The sequence below is a fragment of the Muscardinus avellanarius genome (genome assembly GCF_963383645.1).
Source record: "Muscardinus avellanarius genome assembly, chromosome: X".
NCBI lineage: Eukaryota > Metazoa > Chordata > Mammalia > Rodentia > Gliridae > Muscardinus > Muscardinus avellanarius.
In genome coordinates, this window is record NC_137792.1 from 44,334,950 (window position 1) to 44,346,414 (window position 11,465).

General features: G+C 41.8%; 1 pseudogene across 1 annotated transcript; it reads right to left on the minus strand.

Moving 5' to 3' along the window:
• Positions 1-8,589: 8,589 nt before the first annotated feature.
• On the minus strand, positions 8,590-9,167 carry LOC308279243 (small ribosomal subunit protein uS10m-like; annotated as a pseudogene). Its single transcript has one exon. The product of its transcript is annotated as a small ribosomal subunit protein uS10m-like (transcript).
• Positions 9,168-11,465: the final 2,298 nt, after the last annotated feature.

Consider the following 11,465-nt stretch of genomic DNA (forward strand, 5'->3'; position numbering starts at 1 on the left):
AGTGCGTGATAAGACACAATTGGAGCCAGGCATGGTGGCGCATGCTTGTAATCCCAGTACTTGGGAGGCTGAGAAGAGACTGGTTCACGGAAATCTGTTACTTAGGCCCTCTGCAACTTAGTGAGATCCTGTTTCAAAGTAAAGAATAAAAAATAGGACTTAGGGGTGTAGCTCGGAGGTAGAATGTCCCTGGGTTCAATCTCTAGAAGTGCAAAAAATTAAAAACAGATATGATGGTGCACAGCAGTAATCCCAGTACTTGGGAAGGAGAAACAGAAGGACTGCAGGGTTGGGGGACAGCTTCAGAAATGTCACAAGATGGCTGGGCGTGGTGGCACACATTTGTAATCTCAGCATTTTGGAGCCTGAGACTTGAGAATCTGGGTTCGCTGACAGCCTCAGCTACTTAGTGAGGTTCTTTGCAACTTAGTAATACTACCTTTTTCAAAATAAAGAATAAAAAGTAGGGCTGTGGATGATACTCAGAGGTAGAATGCCCCTGAGTTCCATTCCTAGTACGCAAAAAAAAAGTAGCAAGACTAACCAACATAAGGAGACCCTGTTTATTTATTTACTTATTTATTTGCAGGTCTGAGGATGGAACCCAGGGGCATTCGACCTCCGAAATACATTTCCAGGCCTATTTTTATTCTTTAGTTTGAAACATGGTCTCACTGAGTTGCAGAGGGCCTCACTTAGTAGATGAGGCTGTCCACGAACTGCGATCTTTTGGTCTCAGCATCCCAAATGCTGGGATTACAAGCATGTGCCACCACGCCCGGCTCATAACAAGACCCTGTTTAAATAAATTAAAAGGGATGTGTGGGGATGTACCTGAGATAAAATGCCTCTAGGGCCTCAGAATCTTCAGTACCATGCAAGGGAGGGAAGTGAGGGGAGGGGAGGAAGGGAGAGTAAACTACTTTCTTTTTTCTTTTTTTTTTCCCGGGTTTGGGGATGGAACCCAGGGGTAATTGACCTCCGAGATACACCCCCTGCCCTATATTTTATTCTTTTTTTTCTTTGAAACAGGGTCTCACTCAGTTGCAGAGGGCTTCACTAAGTAGCTGAGGCTGTTCACGCACAGCAATCCTCTTGTCTCAGCCTCCCGAATGCTGGGATTACAAGCGAGCGCCACCATGCCTGGCGTAAACTAATTTCTTTAAAGAATATATCTCAAAATCATGTCCTGAAGTTACTAGAGTTAAGACTTCAACATACAAATTTTGAACATATACATCTCAGCCCATTACACTATTATTTTTCTCAATATTGTCTTTACTATTATAAGTAGAATTCATTTTATTCTTCCAATTACCCTACAAAGTTGGAGACAGTTCAAGTTATGTCTCTTACCAAACTTTTCTTGATGGCAAATAATACTCAAAGACAAAACTCATGCTTTTTTTCAATGGAGTGTATGGTGCTAAAATGGAACAGACAATCTACTTGATATTATTGATTCATTTGTTATTAAACTATAAATGTTCAGCATGGGTAACAGAAAGAGTAATGAGGGACAATTGAGTCTTATAAAATGTACACATATTATGAAAACGATACTCTGTTTAGAGTTCAGATATATAGTCAGGCAATTACAAGAACATAGTCTCTGCTCCAAGAAATCTTAAGGCAGGCGATTAGTAGGAATGTCCAGGGGCCACTGCAAACATCCACACATTTAAAGCTGCCAAAACCCATGAACCTGTGATTATTTCCCAAAGGAATAAGAAATGGATTTACTTCCAAAATCTTAGGAGAACACCTATCATTAACAATGCTTGAGAAGTTGTGGAGCCCCACTGCCTGCAAGGGAACCTGGGACATTTAGTTATCAAGATTCTAGCAGCAACAACACTGGAGAATTTACCTATAAGGAGCTAATCTTTGTAGCAAAGCTTCCTATAGGATGAAGTTCATATATATTTGTTAGTGCATAGATCACCTCCAATCAGTACATTGCACTGGAGTTTTTGGGGGGTGTTTTGTTTGCTTTTTGCAGTACTGAGGATTGAATACAGGGGCATCCTAACTCCAAGCTACACCTTCAGCCGTTTTTTATTCTTTTTACTTTTTTTTTTTTTGGCAATATGAGGAGTGGAACACAGGGGCTTTCTACCTCCGGGCTATACTCCCAGACCTATTTTATATTTTATTTGGAAACAGGGTCTCACAAATTTGCTGAGAGCCTCACTAAGTAGCTGAGGCTGGCTTCGAACCTATGCGATCCTCCTGTCTCCGACTCCCAAGTGCGGGGATTACAAGTGTGCGCCACCACACCGAGCTTTTTTTAAAATTTTAAATAAATTTGTATTGGTACATTGTAGTGATACATTTCAATGGGATAAAAAAAAAACTTGTGGAGATATACATGCACACATCACCCAATCAGCCCCTACCCAATCTCTAACCCTTTCTCTTCCCCTCCCTCCTACCCATGCTTGGCTTCCTGATTGACTTTGATATGTTTAAGTACATCATGTGCTTTAAAGAGTTTTTCTTATCCCCTCAGATATGTCACCTTCATTGCTCCTTATAGGGTCCCTTCTTCATCTAGGGTTCCTCCTGTTACCCATTTCTCCCTAATATTTTGCACATTAAGAAAAGCATCTGATTTCTTATTTTTGTGACATTTCACTATAAATGCCATAATTCTTATCTTTTATTTGGAAACAGGGTCTAAGTTGCTGAGAGCCTCATTAAATAGCTGAGGCTGGCTTTGAACTTGCGTGATCCTCCTGTCTCAGCCTCCCAAGCGCTGGGATTACAAGCGTGCGCCACCACGCCCAGCTTTTATTTATTTTTTCTGAAACTGGGCCTCACTAAGTAGCTGAGGCTCGGCCACAAGCCACAATCCTCCTGTCTCAGTCTCCCAAGTACTGGGATTACAAGTGTGTGCCACCAACCCCAGCTGCACTGGAGATTTTTAAGACAAATTTTTTTTTTTTTTTTTTGCGGTACTGAGGATGGAACCCAAGGATATTCTACCTCGACCTACACCCACAGCCCTATTTTTTATTCTTTACTTTGAGACAGGGTCTCACTGAGTTGCAAAGGGCCTCACTAAGTAGCTAAGGCTTTCCGCAAACCATGATCCTCCTGTCTCAGCCTCTCAAATGCTGGGATTACAAGCATGTGCCACCATGCCCGGCAGATCCTTTTTAATTTTTTTTTTACTTTGGGAATAAACTGATTCTAAAATTTATAAAGAAATTAAATAAACCATAGATATCCAAGAACTTGGGTGAAGAACAACACTAAAAATCAACACTAATTATAAAACACTAGTAACTGAGACAGTGATGATGCTACAATAGTTAAACAAGCAAATTAAACAGAATAGAGACTCAAGAAATATCTGTAAGCATAGAAGATAATTAACAACAAAGGAGCACATGTGTTCCAAGCACTGGGTTAGAGTTTTAAATATGTGTTATTCCAATAAACCTCCTCAAGGTGTCAGGCATGTGAGGGTTTTTTCTCAATTTTTGTTTGTTTGTCCTTGTTACTAAGGATTGAACACAGGGGCACTATACACCCCTAACCCTTTTTATTTTTATTTGGAAACAGGGTCTAAATTCCTGAGGGCCTTGCTAAGTTCCTGAGTCTGTCCTCAAACCTGTGATCCTTCTGTCTCAGCCTCCCACATACTAGGGAGCCACCATGCGTGCTCTGGCTCTTTTTCTCATTTGAAGAGAAAATGAGGAGAGGAGAAATGATTTGCCACAAACTGAATGCCAATCCTGGAGATTCCAGGTTCTTCCTGTATGATGTTGTATTGGTGGCTTGCCCTTTATGAGCTTTAGTTTCTTCATATATAAAATGGGATTAGTGTGTTATTTGCATTTTTTGTAGGTTCAATAGAACAATCTTTCTGGTCTGTGTGGTTTAAGTACATATTAGGTACTTAGCCTGGTTGCTTGCAAAGAGTAAATGTTCAACAAATCATAATTGTGATTAATACTATTGTCAATGCTACCACTGTAGAAAAATCCAGCCTTTTCTTTATCACTGGAGAAAGACAGTACAGTCAGTAGAAGACCTTCAGAAGCACTAATTTGCCAACTCTCCTCATAACATTCTTCTAAGAAGAATCTTGGCAGAATCTCTCTTTCTTAGTCTGTGTTATTAAAAGTCATATACAGGCAGGCACCCTGCGCCCCAGAAGGCCCGGTCCCAGGCAGGAGGCAGGCGCTCTGCCCGCTCACATGAAGGCCTGGTGGCAGGCGGGGGTGGGCAGCCCTGCTCTTCTGAAGGCCCGGTTCTGGGCAGGGATGGGCGCCCAGCCCACTCCCTGGAAGGCCCAGTTCTGGGTGGGGGCATGCAGCCCATCCCGCTCCCCGGAAGGCCTGGTGCCGGCGGCGGGAGGCTGCGCCCGCATTCCGGGAGGCCTGGTACCAAGCAGGAAGACAAGCTGTGCCTACCGAATAACTCAGTGCTGCTGTGCTGCTCCAGGCCATGGTGCGCTTAGAACAGCAGATCCTGGCTGTTGGGACTCCGCGCTTGGAAGGGAGAAAAAAATTCATTGCTACCTAGTGCCTGATCCCACAACCTCTTCAAACCACACATACTGTCTTCTCTTAATCGAGAGAAAGAGAGAGAGAGAGAGAGAGAGAGAGAGAGAGAGAGAGGAGAGAGGGGAAGAGAAGGGAAGAGAAGGGAAGAGAAGGGAAGGGAAGAGAAGAGAAGAGAAGAGAAGAGAAGAGAAGAGAAGAGAAGAGAAGAGAAGAGAAGAAAAAATATTGGAGAGGGGTCAAGATGATCACAGCAGCAGCCAGAACTCTGGAGATGCAGACCTCTAAGAATGCTAACTCATCTGTTCTCACAGGCCTCAGTGCAAGAGTTCTAGGCAGTAGGTGAGAGAATGTGGGGAGTCATTTCTGGAAGGAGGAGCTACTGAAAGTGTGAAGAGTATATGGACTGAGGACAGGAGAGAGCTGGAATGGCGAGAAAAGAGAAGGAACCAGGGTGTCACTTAACTTCCTATATTATACTTCATGTGGGCTTCAGTATCAAATAAAATTGGGTTAGAGTTCTAGACATCCTTTACACCAGCTACATGATTTGGAGAAAATTACCCAACTTTTCTGGGTCTCCATATCATCATTTAGGTCAATAGAACATAAACCACATAGAAATATGAAGTTTTGCCTTTGTAACTTTAATTTTATAAGTTTTTCTTTCCTTTTTTTTGATACTGAGGATTGAACCCAGACCATTCTACCTCTGAGGTACATTCCCAGGCCTATTCTATTCATTTTGAAACAGGGTCTTACTAAACTACTAAGGTTATCAAATTTGCTATCTTTCTAGCTCAGCCTCTCAAGTACTGAGTATGTATGTATGTACTCTCAAGTACATACACCATGGTACCTTTTACTTTCTGTCTGTATGAATTTGTAGAAAGTATATAATTTTACTATTATAAACTTCCTCATAGTTCTGGAAGCTGTGAAGGCCAAGAAATAAAGAAGAAAAGAGAAGGAACTGGGGTTCCTTCTAGGCACTGGTAGATTTAGTGTCTTGTTGGGGTCTGCTTTGTGGCTTGTAGATGGATACCTTTTTGCTGTGTCTTCACATGGTGGGGGGGGACTTACTCCCTTGGGCCTATTTTATGCCCATATCATAAATATCATAAATCAAAGTTCTGCTATCATGCCTTGATCACCTCTCAAATGCCCCCAATTCCTAGTGCCATCACTTTCAACATATGAATTTGAGGAAAGGATGGAAGTGTTCAAATCATAGCATTTATACCCAATTTGAATTTTATTTTAATTTTTTGTTAATAATAATGACCATTGGGAGGCTGAGACAGGAGAATCACAGGTTTGCTGTCAGCCTCTGCAACTTGGTGAGAACCTGTTTCAAAATAAAGAATAAACTTTGTATAGACATGAATATAGTATTTTTAAATTTTTTATTGGTGCATTGTATTCATACATCATAATAAGATTAAAAAAAAAACTTGTGTAGACATACATGGACACATCGCCCAGTTAGCCCCTAACTCCCCATCCCTTTCCCTCCCCATCCCTCCTTCCCATGCTTGGCTTAGTGGTTGACATCTATATGTTTAAGTACATCATGTGCTTTAGAGAGCTCTTTCCCCCCTCCCATGCCCTCAGTTAGGTTGCCTTATTTGCTCCTCTATAGGATCTCCTTTTTCACCTAGAGTTCCTCCTATGACCCATTTCTCCTTAGCTTTCACATATTAGGGAAAGCATCCAATAAGAAAATAAACTGCATATTTTGCATTGTGAAAAGAGAATTAAAAAATAGCTGGGTGTGGTGGTGCACGCTTGTAATCCCAGCATTTGGGAGGCTGAGACAAGAGGATTACAGTTCGCAGACAGCCTCAGCTACTTACTGAGGCCTTCTGCAACTTAGTGAGACCTTGTTTCAAAATAAAGAATAAAAAATAGGGCCTAGAGGTTGAATTCCCTTGGGTTCCATCCCCAGTGCCGCAAAAATGGGAAAAAAAATAGGGCTGGGGGTATAGCTTGGAGGTAGAATGCCCCTAGGTTCAGTCCCCGGTACTGTAAATAACAACAACAACAACCAACATTTATTGAACATTTATAATTATTGGCACCTTCTGTGCAATAACTTAATTAACTTTCACAACAATTCAATAAGCCAAGAGCTTTTATCATCTATACATCATAGATGAGGGAACTGAGGTATAAAGAATCTAAATACCATGGCCAAGGTCACAAAAACTTGATCAAGGAATTAAACCCAGAATTGTTAGGTAGCCTAATTCTTAGGGTGATGCCAACTGCTTTATCACATAGCTGATATGAGTCCATTTTTTTTTTTTTTTTGTGGTACTGAGGTTCCTGGAAGCCCTTCTACCTCTGGGCTATACTCCCAGACTTATTTTTACATTTTTATTTGGAAACAGGGTCTCTTAAGCCAGCGCGCGGCTGGCTTCAAACCTGCACTATCCTCCAGTCTCTGCCTCCCAAGCGCGGGGATTACAAGCCTGCGCCACCACGCCCGGCCTGAGTCCAGTTTTTTAAAAAATAGTTTAATTTTGTTTTTGCTATACTTAATTTTAGTTTATTTTGACAAGTGATGACTTGAACTGAAATAAAGTTATTAAATCACAGAGCTGGGCACGGTGGTACATGCCTATAATCCCAGAATTTGGGAGACTGAGACAGGAGGATTGTAAATTGAAGGCCAGACTCAGGAACTTAGCAAGTCCCTGTTTCAAAATACAAAACTAAAAGGGCTAGGAGTGTACCATGGAGGTGCAATGTCCCTAGTTCAATCTAGGGATAAATAAATAAATAAATAAATAAATAAATAATAAAATAAATAAACCAATAAATTAAACATAAAGAATAAACAAGCCAGGCGTGGTGGCACACGCTTGTAATCCCTCGCTTGGAAGGCTGAGACAGGAGGATCGCACTTGTTCAAAGCCAGCCTCAGATACTTAGGTTCTCAGCAACTTAGTGAGACCCTGTTTCCAAATAAAATATAAAATAGGTCTGGGAGTATAGTCCAGAGGTAGAAAGCCCCTGGGTTCCACCCCCAGTACCAACAAAAACAAAAAAATTAAGTCACGGTTCAGATAGAGTATAGAGAAAATAACAACTCCAAAGGTCGTACTTAATTACTTAGGACTGGGAATTAATTCACGTAGGCCTAGCAGGATCCTAGGATTTTCATCCTCTATATTCTCAAAGTTTCATGTCAGAGATAAACCTATTGTTTAATCTACATGTTTTTTAAAGTTCCTTTTATATTACCAGGTAACACACCCGATATATGGAATATAACAGTACACAAAACAAAGATTCCTGTCCCACAAAGGCTAATACCCCTTCAGGAGTGGTGATAGGTAAAAAATAATATTTTATGGCTTATTTGTTGTAGTCAGTTGCCTGGTCTCGGCCAATAGCATTTGGAGACAGGAATATGCCCATATGTCCTTTTCATATACTATATTTTTTATTTCCCACCCCAACTAAGGCCAAGCAGGGGCATTAGGACTGAACAGGCCTAATCTGATGTGGTCCTGTCCTGCAAATTACTCCACCAGGTAGCACCCATGCAGTGCCATGACAACATAGGCATATAATTGTGAGGTCGATCCATGATGTCAGTAGGCCCTTTGGGATATATAACCTTACCAGCTATGGTGAAGGTCATCCATTGTCAACAGCCCAGCCAACCACCAGCCTCACCACCAAGGTATCCTGAGAATCTCCTTAATTCATTTAAAGTACCTTGTAGAGTGGTAAGTAAAGTTTTATAATTTTTCTTCTATGAAGCACCACAAATTCCATTTTAGAGTAGTTTAGTATAGAATACTATAGACTTCTTTCCACTGATTTTCTTTTTCTTTTTTTTTTCCCGGAGGATCCAAGTGGTTGGCTCGTGTTCCTTAAAAAATCAGAACTGAATTGATTACAAGTATAAAAACCAGAAAAGGTCCTTCTACCCCAGTTCAGTGTGTCGCTGAGGTTCCACCCGCCCTTAATTGGATGGGTGGGAGCCTCGGGAGAGTAGTGAGGACCCCGCTGTCTGGCCACACCCGGGTGTCCTTCCCATCCAGCGCAGATGGCTCGGGCGTTATGACTTGCTTTCTTCTTTCCTCTCTGGCACTGTTTCCCAGATTGGCTCCTTGATATGTTCTGGTAACTGTTCTAATTTTGTCTTTGTAACTTCCATGCCAACCCCCTCAGGTAAGTTTCGCTGAATATATTCCAAGTAGACATCAGCTGTGCATCCAGTGAGATGGTCTAGCTCCAAACATCTGTAAAGTGTCCTCATTTCACACTGAACCCTGTGCTTCTTGAAAATATGAACCAACTTGAGGAGAGTCAAGCGCTCTATCTTCCTGGGAGGCTCATGCACTTTAATAGAGATACCAAGCTCTTTAGCAGCAAGCACGGCAAAATATTCATAACTGTCCAATACAGCCTTATCGTGGCCTTTTACTAAAATCGATAGGTGTTTATATAATGTTCATCAGAAATGGTTACCATAGGCTTGGTCACGTCCTTTGAAACGTCGACATGTAGGTTTAAAAACTGCACCCACTTCATGTTGGTAGTGAAAAGAAAGGCACCCTTTTGGGCTGTACTGTTCTTAAACCTATTTACAGACAAATTCCCCAAGCTCTGCCCGAGGTGCCAGCATGCCGCCCCCAGCGCCGCCATCTTGCCGTCCCGGTCTTCCGGGTCCCTCCACTGATTTTCTTGATTTCCTAGGCAAATAATCATTACTGACTACACAAAAGTCTTTTGTATTTTCAAGGAGTTAGTGACTTAGTACTTTTTTCACATAGATTTTAAAGTGAGATCTATGTTTTTTGTCCCCCTTCCTACTTTCCTAGATGTCCCTCGCTATTTTGGGGGTGGGGGGGGAGCAGTACCGGAGATGGAACCTAGGGGCATTGTACCTCCAAGCTACATCCCCAGCCTTATTTTTTTAGTCTCTTTATTTTTGAAACAGCGTCTCCCCGAATTGCAAAGGGCCTCACTAAGTAGCTGAGGCTGTCCGTGAACCGTGATCCTCTGGTCTCTGCCTCCTGAATGCTGGGATTACAAGTGTGTGCCACCACTCCCAGCTGATTATGTTTTTTATCTTTAAATGGGCCAAAATTAAATCTTCCATTCTGAATGCATTAATGAAATTTCATCTAACTCTTTCAAGTAAAACTTTATTAGTTCACTCGTGAATTTATCAGATTTAACCTCTGTTGAACAGGAAACTGGCCATTAAATCTTATCTGCCTATGAGCTCCATCCCCAGTATTTTAGTTTCAGCTATAATATTGTTGTTCTCAGAACTACCAATGTTTTCCTAGTAAGATGTAAAAGCTCACAGGCTGAGGTGCCAAATTAGTGCTTTGTCACTTACTTACCTTGAGTGAGTCTCAGTTTCCTCCCGTGTTAACTGGACCTAATAATTCCCAGTATAGTTTGAAGTGTTCAACACTTAGTGACTAGAAATAATAATCGTTTTCATTATTCTTGATTGTTCTTTATTAAAAGATAAAGATGAAATTACAATGAAAACATTCATATTTCACTAGGTTCTACATCTGTTAATACAACTGAACGTCGGGTGACTCGGAATTTGAAGCACCAGAAAAGTAAATTTTATCTATTTCTTTTCCAAAAGTAATATACGAATGTATCACTATGAATCTCACTATCATGCACAGGGAGGGAGTTGTGGGGAGGGAAACAGGCAAGTGATATGTGTAAATCTGAATATGTCACTATGAGCTGGGCATGATGATGCACACCTGTAACCCTAGTACTTGGGAGGCTGAGACAGGAGGATTGCTGGTCTGAGGTCATCCTCAGCAACTTAGTGACACTCTCAGCAACCTAGTGAGATCCTGTTTCAAAAACAAAACAAAATAATAACAATAAAAAGGGCTAAGGTGTAGCTCAGAGGTAAAATGTTCCTGGATTCAATTATGAACATTTTACTTCTGAGCTACATCTCAGCCCTTTTTATTGTTCCTGGATTCAATTTCCAAATTATGAATCTCATTATGATGTACAACTACAATGCATCAATAAAAGCCTGATAAAGTGTGGAGTGATTAAATAATATCAAAAAAGTAAATTTGAGGCTTGACCCAGATTTGTGGAGGCAGGAACAAAGGAACCCAGCTTTCACTTCTGCCTTGAGGCTCCTTTCCAAGCTGGATGTGGTGTGAGTAGTCCAATTCATAGGATGAGGTCTCTCTGAAGAGTGAGAGGTTCCTGTGCAGAAGAGAACACCTGCCAGAGCTCCGGTATGAACAGCCAGGTTGGGGTGGCCACATCCAAGCCATGTCCTCTGTCTGTGATTCAGCAGGGTACCCTGTCCCCATATCCACTATCTCCTCCCTAGCATCACTCAACCAGAAAAGTGATGATAATTCTCTGAGCCCCTCCTCTGCGCCAAGCAATTCATTCACCCCCAAGTATAAACATTTATTGAAAGCACTCTACACAGTAGGCAGTATCCTGGGATCCAGGGACACTCCAGGCCACTAAGCACTCTGAAATTCCTGTCCTTGTTGAATTCATGTTGTAGCGGGGGAGCTAGCAATCTGAATATCATAAATCAAGAAGCTACAAAACGCAGGGAAGGCAATATGTGCCATTAGAAAAGGAGAGCAGGGAAGTGGGACTGGCCGTGCAGATGATGGTGGACTTCCAGTTTTGAATGGGGTGTTACAGGTCAGCCTCAATGAGAAGGTGATAGCTGAGCAGATGACTGTAGAGATTGTAAGATTAGAGTCTAGCAGTTCCTAAGGGGAAAATGATTTAGGCGCTGAAAGCAGTCTAGGCACGCCCCTAAAGAGGAGTATATGCTGTGAGCTCCAAGTTCACTGAGCTTGGCGCCAATGTCATGATTTTGAAATGAAAGTCCAATGGCCTTGGGAGAGACAGACAATTGTACAAGCAATTACAGAAACTGTGTGGGCGCCATCTATGTTA